This window comes from Trachemys scripta, chromosome 3, assembly GCF_013100865.1.
Source record: "Trachemys scripta elegans isolate TJP31775 chromosome 3, CAS_Tse_1.0, whole genome shotgun sequence".
Classification (NCBI taxonomy): Eukaryota; Metazoa; Chordata; order Testudines; family Emydidae; genus Trachemys; species Trachemys scripta.
In genome coordinates this window covers 128,945,052-128,959,797 of record NC_048300.1, presented here as the reverse complement: position 1 = coordinate 128,959,797, position 14,746 = coordinate 128,945,052, and the positions used below count along the sequence as shown (strand labels likewise).

General features: G+C 46.8%; 1 protein-coding gene across 1 annotated transcript in view; it reads right to left on the bottom strand.

Moving 5' to 3' along the window:
- The window catches only part of ASCC3 (activating signal cointegrator 1 complex subunit 3), a 480,033-nt gene extending 472,637 nt beyond the window's left edge, over positions 1 to 7,396 (bottom strand). Inside the window, exon 1 of the mRNA XM_034765979.1 lies at positions 7,321 to 7,396. The gene's annotated coding sequence lies outside the window, so the exon portion shown is untranslated. The remainder of the gene's footprint in view (positions 1 to 7,320) is intronic.
- Positions 7,397 to 14,746: the final 7,350 nt, after the last annotated feature.

Sequence of the window (14,746 nt, the reverse complement as noted above, 5' to 3'; positions counted from 1 at the left end):
TAAATGTAGGAAATAAAGGTATTCCAGGAAAAGGGGAATGTCTAGATTTACTATGAATGGCTGAGACACTAAGGGAGAAATGGCCCCTTGGGATCTCACAGAGTCAGATTTTCATTTGTAAAATGTTTGAAGTGCACGTTAGACATTTATTGATGCTTCCTTGGAATTCATGTACAACTTTCTAGCACGATGGCTATTTCTATATGTGTCAAAGTATATTTTGCATTGACTGCTGTATGCTCATTCCTTAACAACACATACCTATTTCAAAATTAGAAAATTTCCAACAAGAATTTTTCACCTGACCAGAGCTCAAAGAGCCGGGAACTCTCCATACAAGATATAATAATTTTCAGAAAGGCAGGGGAATATTTTTATGAGTGCACCACAGTACAAGGAAATATCTATCTTCGGTACTTATTCAGCCCCCATTACTATAGTATGAGACCACCACAAAGTCTTTTGTGTCTTTATCTTCACAACACCCCAGTGAGGGAGGAAAGTAATACCCCCATGTTATAGTTGCAGAACTGACGCACAGAAAGACTAAAGGCTTGTCTACACCAGTGATTCTTAACCAGGGGTACGTGTGCCCCTGGGGGTACTCAGAGGTCTTCCGGGGGTATTCAGCTCATCTTGATCAGTGTTTCTCAACCTGGGGGTTGCAGCTCCAAAGGAGGGGTATAGGACAGGTTATGGGGAGTCACAAGTGCAGGGCCGACATTAGGGGGTGGCAAGCAGGGCAACTGCTCTGGGCCTCATGCCACAGGGTCCCTCGTGAAGCTAAGTTACATGTTTCAGCCCAGCTGCCAAGTACTCAGGTTTCAGACAAAGCTCACAGTGAAAAACAGGCTCAAGTATCACATTGGAATATAAATATTATACTTGCATTTCAATCAATTTATTTTATAATTATACAGTAAAAATGAGAAAGTGAGCAATTTTTCAGTTATAGTGTGCTGAGACACTTTTGCATTTTTAGGTCTGATTTTGTGAGGTGAAACTCGGGGTACTCAAGACAAATCAGATTCCTGAAAGGGGTACAGTAGTCTGGAAAGGAGGAGAACCACTAGTCTACACTGTAGAGCAGGGGTCGGCAATGTTTGGCATGTGGCTCACCAAGGTAAGCACCCTGGCGAGCCGGGCCAGTTTATTTGCCTGCTGACGCGGCAGGTTCGGCCAATCGCGGCCCCCATTGGCCGCGGTTTGCCGTCCCAGGCCAGTGGGGGCGGCGGAAAGCCACAGCCAGCACATCCCTCGCCCGCGCCGCTTCCCGCTGCCCCATTGGCCCGGGACGGCGAACTGCAGCCAGTGGGGGCCGCGATCGGCCAAACCTGCTGCATCAGCAGGTAAATAAACTGGCCCAGCCTACCAGGGTGCTTACCCCGTGCCAAACATTGCTGACCCCTGCTATAGAGCCTTGGCCAACATAACTATGCTGGCAGAGCCCCCTAGGTGTTGACACAACATAAGCCAGCAGAAGTTCCTCTGCCTGCATAGCTACATCACCGCCCTTAACAACATCAGGGATCTACAATAGGGGTTCTGCCAGCAGAGCTACGTCATCTAAGGGTGCAATTTTCTCCACACTCTTAGCCAACACAGTATGCCAGCTAAACTTCATAGCTTAGACTGGGCCCAAGTCACTTGCACAAGGTCACACAGAAAGTCTATGGAAGAGCAGGAAATTGAACCTGGGTCTCCCACACCTCCAACTAACACCCCAACCACCAGACTATCCTTCCTCTACCCTGTACACCTTAGAGGGCATTATACCTCTGAAAACCAAGAGGGAATATCTACTCTAAAAGACAGAATTTCAGTTTTCACACACTGCACCACAGAACATGAAAGACTATGCCAGGGGCTAGCAGAAAGGCAACCAGACTGGGTGGCTCCAGTAGCCTGCTGCTATGGGGAGGTTTGGCCTGCAAGACTCTAATAAATGGCTGAATCAAATTGGCAGATACCAGTTCAAAGAGGACTGATCAGACTACACAAATACACCACTACCTCGATATAACGCGACCCGATATAACACGAATTCGGATATAATGCAGTGCTCGGGGGGGGGAGGGGGGGCGCTGCACTCTGGTGGATCAAAGCAAGTTCGATTTAACGCAGTTTCACCTATAAAGCGGTAAGATTTTTTGGCTCCCGAGGACACTGTTATACCGAGGTAGAGGTGTAGCTCATTTCAAACCAGCTTGCACTGTACATTAATAGGTGTTATCTTAAATTGCTTTGTAATAGGATACATATCTGGAGTGGAGGGTTGTTGTTTTTTTTCTTTGCCCTGACTTAAAAGACCACTTTCGTGTTCAATAAAAACATGATAGTTAAAAAGTGTTTAAAGGAAAGCTCAAATATTGCTAACAAAAGCAATTTACCAGGAGAATGTCTACGCTATTATTTGGCGTAATGAAGTTTTCCAGCAATTTTCTTTAAATATTTCCATTTTCTACTCAAATTATATTAGGAAGGACAATTAATCAAGTATTTAACTGTCCTCAAAAGACCAGTAGTCCCTCAATATTACAACTGCAATTTAAGATTTTCTTAACATTTGAATACTGTGTATTTTTGTTGTGTTACATGAAATAGACTGTATGCATTCCAAAATCTAAAACGCATCTTGATGCATGTCATTTAAACTTTAGTTCCACGGCGCTTACTAGCCAAAAAAGCTTATTAAAAAGTGCATTTATCAGTTAATACTCTGCTATTCAGTGATATTAATTCCAATTTCCAGTTACAATATTCTTTCTGGTACTATTTCTGGCAATCTGCCAAACAAGTGATTATAATATTTTTAGGATTTTCCATGATGTGTTAGTTATAGCGGTTTTTTTTTTCTTCATATTGTATTGCTACACAGGAATTTGTTAGTCTCTAAGGTGCCACAAAGACTCCTTGTTGTTTTTACATTAAATTGTGTTCAGTACTTCTCTAACAATATGTCACTACTATTTCAGAAACTTTCTACACATCCATACATTTGGGGCACATTGCTTGGTAAATGTAGTCCCAATTGGTGAAATAAAATAAGTTGTTCTCAGCAATTTGATATGGTAATCAACCAATGTATTCTTTAAATAAGAACACATGTACTGAAATCAAAATATAATGCTACTCAGCACTTCTCTCTGCACAATGCATTAGCATCAACAGTAAAGTCAATATTTCTCTGAAATAATATATTACCTTATGCGAGTTTACACTGCAAGTATTCAGCACACGATACTGTATGATGAACAAAAGAAGTGGCTCTTATTTTAACAAGATTTCAAGAGTACAAATGTGTAGGAAAAACAGTAGACAAGTTTAACTTCAAAAGGCTAAAATGATTTTTTTTAATGAAAAAAACTTAAAATCTGCAGTTGTTGGCACTCATCCAGGGAAAGTCTCCTATTTGTTCCGTACAAGTGGATTTTTCTAGCTCTGTTTATAAGTGCTCTTTATTCTTTGTCATTCCTTTAGCTAATTCAGATGTTTTACTAATTACATGGAATTTAATTAAATATCAATAAATGTACTATTTCAAATGTTTACCTACTCATAAAAAGCACTTCTCTGGCAGCAATTTATGATGTAACAATGGGCCTTAAGGAATCAGAGCACTTAACGCAAATTAGAAAGGGGTTCAATGCACAATGGAATCTGGCATCTATATTCCAAGAACAACTCCTTAGAATTTATGAGGCTGACATAAATGGTGATTGTTTTAAGACTGCTGACGAGATCTTCAGAGCTGCCCTGCATGTAGTTTCCCATTACCTCTACAATGTTGGTTGTGGAAAAAGTCCGTTCCCCTTTTCTGCACATAAGTCAGAGATATTTTAAAACACAAATAAGCAGCATCATTTGTTGTTTGCCTTGAAAGAATATTAAATATCATGGAATTATATTACTAGAACATGATGTACAGTTGACAATATTCAACAGTTTCAGCCTCGTGGGGAGCACTGAGGCTCAGGGCTTCAGCCCCATGGCTCCGTTCCTGGCTTCTGCCCCACAGTGTGGGCCGGGACTCGGGGCTCCCCATGGCTCCACTCCCAGTTTCAGCCAGGGGAGGGTGCACCAGGGCTCAAGCTGGGAACAGAGACATGGGGCTGAAGTCCTGAGTCCTGGCGCTTGCCCTGGTCTAAATCCCTGATCCCCATTGCTCCTGAGGGTCAGAAGCCCCAATCCCTCCCTCCAACCCCATGGCTGCACCCCCAACCCCCCATGGCTGAAGCCCTGAACCCCAGAACTAAAGCCCCAATGCAGTACAGTATTTGCTGTTTTGTTTTGCTTTTTCGGTCTCCCCAGCTGCTTGATTACTTCCAGATCCAAACGGTGGCCAGTTAACCGGTAAGTCCATAACTCTGGTGTTTGTATCTTTGAGGTTCTACTGTACCCTGCTTTAATGTCTCCCAGAGGTCCATCCATCTCCTCCTGAAAACTGTATGGCTTGGTCTCCTAACATTTTTAGTTGTCTTATATTCTCTACAGTTAAAAGTCCCATGTTACAGACTCTCTCCCGTTACTTATTGAGAACTGCATGAGGTTCCTCCAGAATGTTACCACTGCTTCTTTAAACAAAGAAGATAGATGGGAAGAGAGCATCTAATATTGCATTAAGAGAAGTGATATTTCCACTACAATTTAAGTTAATTTGTCTGCTAGGAACTACAAACTCACTTCTATTCCATACAAAGCAATTAAGAACACCTGCTAAAAGCCCTAAATATTAAATTTAATGTGTTTTGTTTTACCTTCTTAAGCAATGGTAACAAGTTTAGGAACCCTCATCTTCAAAAGGTAATAAATATGTATACATTAATAGCTCAACTTAAATGGCCCAACTCCGGAAGTTTTAACTTCAGCCACATATTGTGATAGTCACATATAGGATCAATGAGTCTTGAAAGACTATAGGATACACCAATTCAAAGCAGCACAAGATCCTGTCATAACAGATGCAAAACCTGCACACATATCTCCACTGGTGCAATGATCAACACCTCCTGCAACATATCTTTGAAGTGTCCTACAGATGCCTATCACAACATGTGGTATACCTCATCCAATGCAGCAAGTGCCCCAACAACACCTATGTGGGTGAAACCAAACAACACATTCTTAAATTAATTCACACAGAACAATAATACAAGGCAAAATACACCATATACCTGTAGATGAACACTTTTAATAGAATGATCACTCCATGTTTGACCTCTCAGTCCCTGGCCTCAAAAGAAACTTGCACAGCACCTTCAAAAAAACTTTGCTAGACACCAAACATCACAGACTCAATAGATACTGATTTTATGTCTCATTACAACAATCTATAACCCACTAACTGCCCTTTGTCCTACAACTGCAGAAGTGTTAACTGCCCACTTGGTCTTAAACAGTCTATTGCAGGGGTCAGCAACCTCTGGAACGTACCCTGGCGGGCCGGGCCAGTTTGTTTATCTGCCGCGTCGGCAGGTTCGGCCGATCACGGCTCCCACTGGCCGCGGTTCACCACTCCAGGCCAATGGGAGCATCAGGAAGCTGCAGCCAGCATACCCCTCGGCCCGCACCGCTTCCGGCAGCCCCCATTGGCCAAACCTGCCGACGCAGCAGGTAAACAAACTGGCCCGGCCCGCCAGGGTGCTTACCCTGGGGAGCCGCGTGCCAGAGGTTGCTGACCCCGGGTCTATTGCAACGTATGTTAACTCTTTATGCTTAAAAATCTGTTCCACCTTGTGCTCAGTGTCAGAGTCAAATACCTTTCCCATACCTCTCCATAGGGAGCAAACTTGTTCACCTTAGCCTCTAAGGATAGAACAAGAAGCAATGGGTTTAAACTGCAACAAGGGAGGTCTAGGTTGGACATTAGGAAAAAATTCCTAACTGTCAGGGTGGTTAAACACTGGAATAAATTGCCTAGGGAGGTTGTGGAATCTCCATCTCTGGAGATATTTAAGAGTAGGTTAGATAAATGTCTATCAGGGATGGTCTAGACAGTATTTGGTCCTGCCATGCGGGCAGGGGACTGGACTCGATGACCTCTCGAGGTCCCTTCCAGTCCTAGAATCTATAAACCTAAAGAAGAGCTCTGAGTAAATCTGTCCCCTTCATAAACACCAAACTCACTTTCTCTTTTTCATAACCTGGGACCAACAGGACTTCAGCACCATCGCAAATAAATTTACATTTGGCATAAAACCCAAATTTTATTTATAAACTTTTGTAAAACCTGACCAAGTTTTTTTTAATCTTTATTTTGTTTTAAGCTCCAATTGCATATTCCCCAGCAGTATTTGAAATCCAAACATGAGAACACTAAGAACTCCAAAGTGTTCATACAACAGTTTCAAAAGTGAAACTGACTTAATTGATTTATCATGGCCAAACAGTAAGAGCTGTAAACTGGATTTTTAAAATGTTTAATGTCTAATAATCCATACTTGTTAACAATTTTAATAAGGACATAGCTATCAAATGATTTTCTGTTGACAGTGTTCCTATAATACATCCTACCCCCACAAATATGCCGGTGGGGGAAGCAAGCAAGCAAAGAGGTTTTTAAGGTCAGTCATGATTTAGTTGGGGTTGGTCCTGCTTTGAGCAGGGGGTTGGACTAGATGACCTCCTGAGGTCCCGTCCAAACCTGTTATTCTAGGATTCTATGAATCTGGAAGCCAGGTGCACTAAAAGCTCACAGAAAGCAGCCAGTCGAGACACCCGTGACTACACACAGAGCAAAGGCCCCAGCACAGGCTGCATGAAACTGACAGCCCAGTGCCGGCGGCTGGACAAGGAGCGGGCGGGAGGCACCCAGGGGCCCAGCACACAGACACACTGGGACAACTGCGGTCGGGCTCCGCTCCCCGCTCTGCGGAGCGAGAGCCGCTGCCGATGCCCCTAAGCTCCGGGGAGCGTCACCAAAGAGCGCCCCAGACCCTGCGCACCGGCCGGGTGAGCTCATCCCCGCTGCCCAGGGCGGGGGGGGGGGAGGGGCAGAAAGCGAGCGAGGGTTCAGGTCACCAGCGACACTGCAGTTAGGGAAACTGAGGCACAGGGAGGGGCGGTGACGCCGGTTAGACTCAGCCCTGCGGAGCGAGCGCGCCCCACCAGCCAGGCGGCCACAGGGCTGCGGGCTCCGGGAAAAGCCGCGTCCCCCGCCGCCCCGTGGGCAGGAGAATAAAGCCCCCACCCCCGGGAGACCAGGACACCCGGCCCCAGCGCGTCCCCGCTCCGAGCTGAGAAGACCCATGGCGGGGCCCAGCCGCCACGGCCACGTAGGCACGGCCTGCCGCCCCCTTCCACGAGATCCTGACCGCTCACCTGCCTTCCGGCTGCCGGCGCGGCTGCCGCGAAGAGCACAGTTCTAGACGTGCGACACTGCCGCAAAGCGAGGAAGAACGGGAGGGGCCAGCAGAGGGAGAGCGATGGGTAGATCTGACGGAACGCCACGCCCCCGGCCCCGCCCTTCGCACTGTTACGTTCATCCCGTATTGACCCTTCCCCACGCGCAGCCGCCTGCTTGCTGATCCCGACTCGCAAAGAGAGACCTCCCTGCTCCGTGCAGTGTTCTCCAAAGCGCACTGCCCTGCTGTGCCTTACCCCGCTATCCCTGTCCCCTGGTGTGCCCTACCCCCCCGCTATCCCCTGTCCCCACTGCCACACCTGTCCGCTACCCCCGCTATCCCCTGTCCCCATTGCCACACCTGTCTCCTACCCCCGCTATCCCCTGTCCCCACTGTCACACCTCTCCCCTACCCCCGCTAGTCCCTGTCCCCACTGCCACACCTCTCCCCTACTCCCCGCTAGTCCCCTGTCCCCACTGCCACACCTGTTCCCTACCCCCGCTATCCCCTGTCCCCACTGTCACACCTCTCCCCTACCCCTGCTAGTCCCCTGTCCCCACTGCCACACCTCTCCCCTACCCCCGCTATCCCCTGTCCCCACTGCCACACCTCTCCCCTACCCCTGCTATCCCCTGTCCCCACTGCCACACCTCTCCCCTACCCCCCGCTATCCCCTGTCCCCACTGCCACACCTGTCCCCTACCCCCGCTATCACCTGTCGCCATTGCCACACCTGTCCCCTACCCCCGCTAGTCCCTGTCTCCACTGCCACACTTGTCCCCTACCCCCCGCTATCCCCTGTCCCCACTGCCATACCTGTCCCCTACCCCCGCTATCCTCTGTCCCCACTGCCACACCTGTCCGCTACCCCCGCTATCCTCTGTCCCCACTGGCACACCTGTCCTCTACCCCGCTAGCCCCTGTCCCCACTACCACACCTGTTCCCTATCCACTGCTATCTTCTGTCCCCAGTCACACCTGTTTCCTATCCACTGCTATCTTCTGTCCCCACTGTCACACCTGTCCGCTACCCCTCGCTATCCACTGTCCCCACTGCCACACCATAGGTAGGGTACAGGTGTAGGTTCAAGGATGGTCAGTCATCATTCTTTAGGGAAAAACCTAGCTAGGGTGAAGAAGAAATATCTTCCCTGCCCCCCCATAATAATGCTCAATTAGATGTATTATGGTGGGGGAAGTGAACCCAGGATACAAGCACGCAAACTCGTATTACTATAAGAAGCACCTAGCTCAGATGCAGGCAAACTTTTTGGCCTGAGGGCCACATCGGGTTTTGAAAATTGTATGGCGGGACGGTTAGGGGAGGGGAGGGGAGGGGGGGGGTGGGGGGGGGGGGCCTGCCCCCCCCCCCCCCCCCCCATCCACCCCCCCCCGGGCCCCCTCCCCCATCCACCCCCCCCCCAGTTCCGTGATGGCCCCCCCTGGACCTCTGCCCCATCCACTCCCCCCCACTCCATGTCCCCTGACCGTCCCCAAAACTCCCACCCCTGACTGCCCACCCGCCACCCCATCCAACCCCTCCTCTCCTTCCTGACGGCCCCCCCGGGGGCTCCTGCCCCATCCAACCACCCCTTCTCCCTGTCCCCTGACTGCCCCCGGAACCCCTGCCCCTGACTGCCCCCCGACTTCCCATCCAACCCCTCCTCTTCTTCCTGACTGCCCCCCCCGGGATTCCTGCTCCCATTCAACCCCCCCTGTTCCATGCCTTCTGACCACCCTGAACCCTATCCACACCCCCACTCCCTGACCACCACCCCGAACTCCCCTGCCCTCTATCCAACCCCCTGCTCCCTGTCCCTTACCATGCTGCCTGGAGCACTGGTGTCTGGCGGCTCTACAGCCGCACCGCCCGTCTGGAGCCAGCCACGCCACCGCGCAGCACAGAGCAACGGGGCAGGCCGGGCTCTGCAGCTGCGCTGCCCCAGGAGCTCACAGCCCCGCTGCCCACAGCATTGTGCCGGCAGCAGCGTAAGCTGAGGCTACGGGGGAGGGGGAACAGTGGAAGAGGGGCCAGGGGCTAGCCTCCCAGGCCAGGAACTCAGGGGCCGGGCAGGAGGGTCCCACAGGCCGGATGTGGCCCTCGGGCCATAGTTTGCCCTCCTCTGACCTAGCTGGATAAATATTAACATTCAGAGTTAGACTAGTTACTTTTGTCTTCAGTGTTACCATCCTCTGAAATATTTAGCATTGCCCCTGTCAGACAGAGGATAGTGGACAAGATGCATCTTTTGTCTGTTTTGTTATGACAGTTACTGTGTTCTTGAAATGCAGATGTATTATATGTATATGCTTGTATAGACATGAGAGATATAGAAAGACAGTCCAAGCACACAGATAAAGGACTAGACTCTGCTACAAACTGTCTGCACAGGGGGCTTGTGTTGGGCTAGACAAGAGGGATTCTTCTTGAAAAGCAACATTAAAGGATTATGTCCACATTTGTCATCGACTCTGTGGCTTCCATTGACATGAAATGAACCAAGACCATCCCTCCAAAGAAAGATTTTAGAAGGCAGTGGTTCACTAGATGTTCCATGAATTGGATGCTTTCTCCACATTCACATATTGGGCTGTCCTTCATTTTTCATTTGTGTAGCCAGGTAATTGTAATGCCTGTGTGAGGTTTTTATGTAGTTCACCATGATCCGTATTTTAAGTGGCATGGTGAGGCCTGGTGGTTGGTCTTTAGGATCTGTGATCCAGTCTTGATTCTTGATCCCACTATTTTCTGACAGCCTCCACCACTTTTGTCTTTTGGTAACAGGCCTAAGGTTTTGAGAGTTTTGGCCATTAAGCAGAAGGGGTTCCTGGATTTAAGGAGGCATCTTCGGGCTTGGTGGGGGCAGGGGGCTCGGATTGGAGATCTTCATAGATGGGCAAGTTTGGGTTCATTATCATGCAGTTATATTCTTTCTATCTTGCATCTGTGAAGGAATGGTGATAAAATATTTGTGAGGACAGGCAGACAGATTGTCAGAGTTGACGTTAGCAGTCCTGTGATAAATCTCATAGCAGTGTTCAATTGTGTGATAACAAGTTTTATATGTATGCTATCTGCCCATACTAACACATGGTATTCAACTGCTGAGAAGACCAGGGCCAAGGTGTCTGTCTTCAAGTTGTGAGCATCTGCTCCCCAACTGGCCCCAGCTAATTTTGTGGATAAAAAATAATTTTTATTTTGGGGAAGGAAATGGCAATCTTCATGTGGTTCTCCCTGGTAAGTGCTTCAGCAAGACCAGTGCCATCAACATGGTCACTGAACATTGACCGGCAGTCTTGAAATCTAAAAAGCAGTGCCAGCAACAAAGAGGTTAAAGAACAGCTCTGGGGTCAGGTGGCCATCTGGGGTTGGAGGAGGAGCCTTAAAAGGAGCCCCAACTCAGAGGGCCCTAGGGAGGTGGACAGACTTCTCATTCTCAGTTCCCAGAGAGGAGCACAGCAGACTGCCTAGGTGCTTGTGAGCACAAAGCAGTAGGACAGATAACTGAAGGATCCTGCTAGGACATAAGGGCTGGTGCTGCTTTTTATTTCTGTTAATTTTGTTTTCCATTGCTATGTGGGGAATTGGGAACAGGGCCTTAACCTCAGAGCAGACCCCTGCTAAGGAGATGAGCCCTCCTGAGAAAGAAGCAAGAGGTCTGGAAAGATAAGTCTTAACTGCTTGCTATGAGGGTCCCTGAGCTGGAACCCAGGGCAGAGGGAGTGATGGACTAGGTTCTTCTACAGACCCACTGTGCAGACCAGCTTGAACACGCTGGACAAAAATGGTTGGAAGGCCTACTGGGTATCGGCCTAGGCTGCTGACCTGATGTAAGGTCCTGGGACTATTGAGTTAAAACCCTGGCTTACCCCAAAAGGGACTGGCTGGAGGGCTGAGTCACAAGGTGATTTGGCCACCAGTGGACCTAGATGGCCAGAGTTCAGAGAGAAAAAACGCTGTGACACCACTGAGACCCGGTATGCCTGGGGCAACTCTAACTGAAAATGCCAAGTTCAGGGCAGGCTGCTAAAGGGGGAGCAGATAGTCCCAAAACTGGTGGTTACCACTGAAGTTAAACTCACCAACCAGTCACAAACTCTGCTTCTGATTCCCCACACTGGTTATCAAGAAGCTAAAAAAAGAAATCACACAGCCTCCTTTATTCCATTCCAGTTCTCTGGCTCCCAGTCAGCAGCTAAATCCAGTACAGTGAGAAGTTATTTAAAAACTCTGTTCACTATACACAATGTTCTTCTGACCCCAAAGGGTCAGTCACGTTACCAGGTCAATATTAGTTTGTGTCTTACCCAAAATACCACGCTGCCAGACAATCCTTTAGTGTCTAAAACTAAAGGATTATTATAAAGGGAAAAAAAAGAAGAGAGTAGAGTGCTTAAATGGTAAAGCAATCAGATACATACAGAAGTCCATATATCAGGTTCTTAGCAGAGTTGCTGGCTTGAAATTCTCTCTGGAACACATCCAAAGCTTGGATGGGTCATTCAGTCCTTTGTTCAGAGCTTCCTTTGTAGAAAGTTACTCCAGTGGTAAGAAGCAAGAATAAAGACAAAATGGAGATGATGCAGCTGCCCTTAATATTCCTTTTGCCACATGGCTTGTACTTCCTGTGTCCCAAATGCAAGCTTCACAGCACATGGCATGGAAAAACCTTGGAGTCCCCTGCCCACAGGGATGCCCCTACAAAGCCCTGCTGACTCATAAGGTATAGCCCCTGGCTTCTTTCAATGGGTTCTTTGTACAGCTGATGACTCTTGATGGGCCATCGAACAGGCTAGCTAGTGCTGATGCCAATCTGTCTGGGGGTGTCACCCAGATACACAGCACAAGTTTTGAAATACAGATATACATATCTATAACTCACAATACAAAGGTGATATAAATATATAAACCAGATTATTGTACTTGGCAAATCATAACATTTTCACAGATACCTTACATGCCATATCTGGTCAGATTCCTTGCATTTATAATATTGGTATTAATAATATCATGAAGTGTCTCCCATATTTCATACAGCGTTACAACCACACCTAGCTGCAAGGTAGCACATCATCTGGTGAGTCACTTTGTCACATTGCCAAAGCATCCAAATCGCTATCTGGAGATTCCCTAGTGTCATAGATAGGGCCCTACCAAATTCACAGTCCATTTTGGTCAATTTCACGGTCATAGGATTTAAAAAATAATAAATTACATGATTTTAGCTATTTAAATCTGAAATTTCAGTGTTGTAATTGTAGGGGTATTGACCCAAAAAGGATTGGGGGGGGTCACAAGATTATTTTAGGGGGGGGTTGTGGTACTGCTACCCTTACTTCTGAGCTGCTGCTAGCATTGCCTTCAGAACTGGGCAGCTGGAGAATGGCGGCTGCTGGCCAGGAGCCCAGCTCTGAAGGCAGAGCTGCTGCCGCAGCAGCGCAGAAGTAAGGATGGCATGGTATGGTATTGCCACCCTTACTTCTGCACTGTTGCTTGCAGAGCTAGGCCTTCAGTCAGCAGCTGCCACTCTCTGGACACCCAGCTCTGAAGGCAGCAGCGCAGAAGTAAGGGTGGCATTGTATGGTATTGCCACCCTTACTTCTGCACTGCTGCAGGTGGAGCGCTGCCTTCAGAGCTAGACAAGGGTGGCAATACCGTGAAACCCCTCCCCCCCCAAAATAACCTCGCAACCCCCCCCACACACACAACTCCATTTTGGGTCAGAACCCCCAATTTGAGAAACACTGGTTTCCCCTTTGAAATCTGTGAAGTATATGGTAAAAGCACACAAAAGACCAGATTTCACTGGGGGAGACTAGATTTCACAGTCTGTGATGCATTTTTCAAGGCCGTGAATTTGGTAGGGCCCTAATCATAGAGCTTGCTATGCTGACTGTAGTCTACACATCCCTGTAGCCCTGGCTACCAATCACTAGAAATCTCTAATTTGTATATGGTCCCTTAGAGCCTATATCTAACTATCATACTATAAAATTTGTAGGTTTAAAGTATGCCAAATATGCACAGAATGAGCCTCAAAATCAGTGATCCACAACCATTTGATGACAGGTTTCAGAGTAGCAGCCGTGTTAGTCTGTATCCGCAAAAAGAACAGGAGTACTTGTGGCACCTTAGAGACAAACAAATTTATTTGAGCATAAGCTTTTGTGGGCTATAGCCCACTTCTTCGGATGCATAGAATGGAACATATATTGAGGAGATATATATACACATACAGAGAGCATAAAAAGGTGGGAGTTGTCTTACCAACTCTGAGAGGCCAATTAAGTTAGAGAAAGAAACTTTTGAAGTGATAATCAAGATAGCTCAGTACAGACAGTTTGATAAAAGGTGTGAGAATACTTACATGGATACCATTTGATGGACACAGCTAGCTCTTCACTTTTTATCATGTAACTTCATAACAAGCAAATGATCAAGACAGAAAAGTATGTTCTAAAAATGGAATAATTTATATATCAACAGTATGGTGTGACTAAACCACAAATAAAATGTCATCACTTAGAGTTGATAAAGAAGGCATATTCGCTATCCTCCTATGAGCTGTTCTGTTTCTATAGCACAGTGCATGCTATAAATATTGACGTGATCACTTTTTAATTTATACAAGATACAATTTTTTTATGTTTGAATGTAAAATTAGTTTAATCTGTCAAATAACAGATTTTCCTTCTATTGTGACTACCGATGCATTATTGTACTGGGGATTGCACTAGCCCTAAAAAGGCAAAGAAATTATACAGTTTTAAAAATAATAAAAATGTACAAGAAAAAGAATGAGCATCTAGGGATAGGTAGGTAAATATTAAAATACAATCACAGTTCATACGATCTCTTAAAAAATTAGGTATGAAGAAAATTATATTGCTTATTCCAAAACCAAATTTAACTCTGTCCCTGTATTTCCCACCCAGCCTCATCCTATAGACCTGAAATTCTTATCCTAATTCATATTTTCAATATAGGCTACAAACTATTATACACAATCCATACACCCAACCACAGTCTATCCTTCAGTTTACCCTCTCATTTTTAGAAACACCGACATCTTGCTTATTACCCTCATTATATATATCATAAACTTGATTACATTGTACTCTCCATGCCCAGCCCAGAGGCAAGCTCTTATATCCCCTGCATCCAGTATGGTTAATTTTTTTCTTCGTTTGTATTGTGATAGAATCCAAGGACCTAATCAGGACTGGGGCCTTATGCTAGGCTCTTGTACAAACACACAGGAAACATGGTTCCTGTCATGAATAGCTTATAAATCAGAAAAAACAAACCACCTCATCTGTCCTACTTAACTAGATTGGAAATTCCATTACACATTTGCATGTCACCCTTCCCTTATGAATCAGAGACCTCACTACAGATA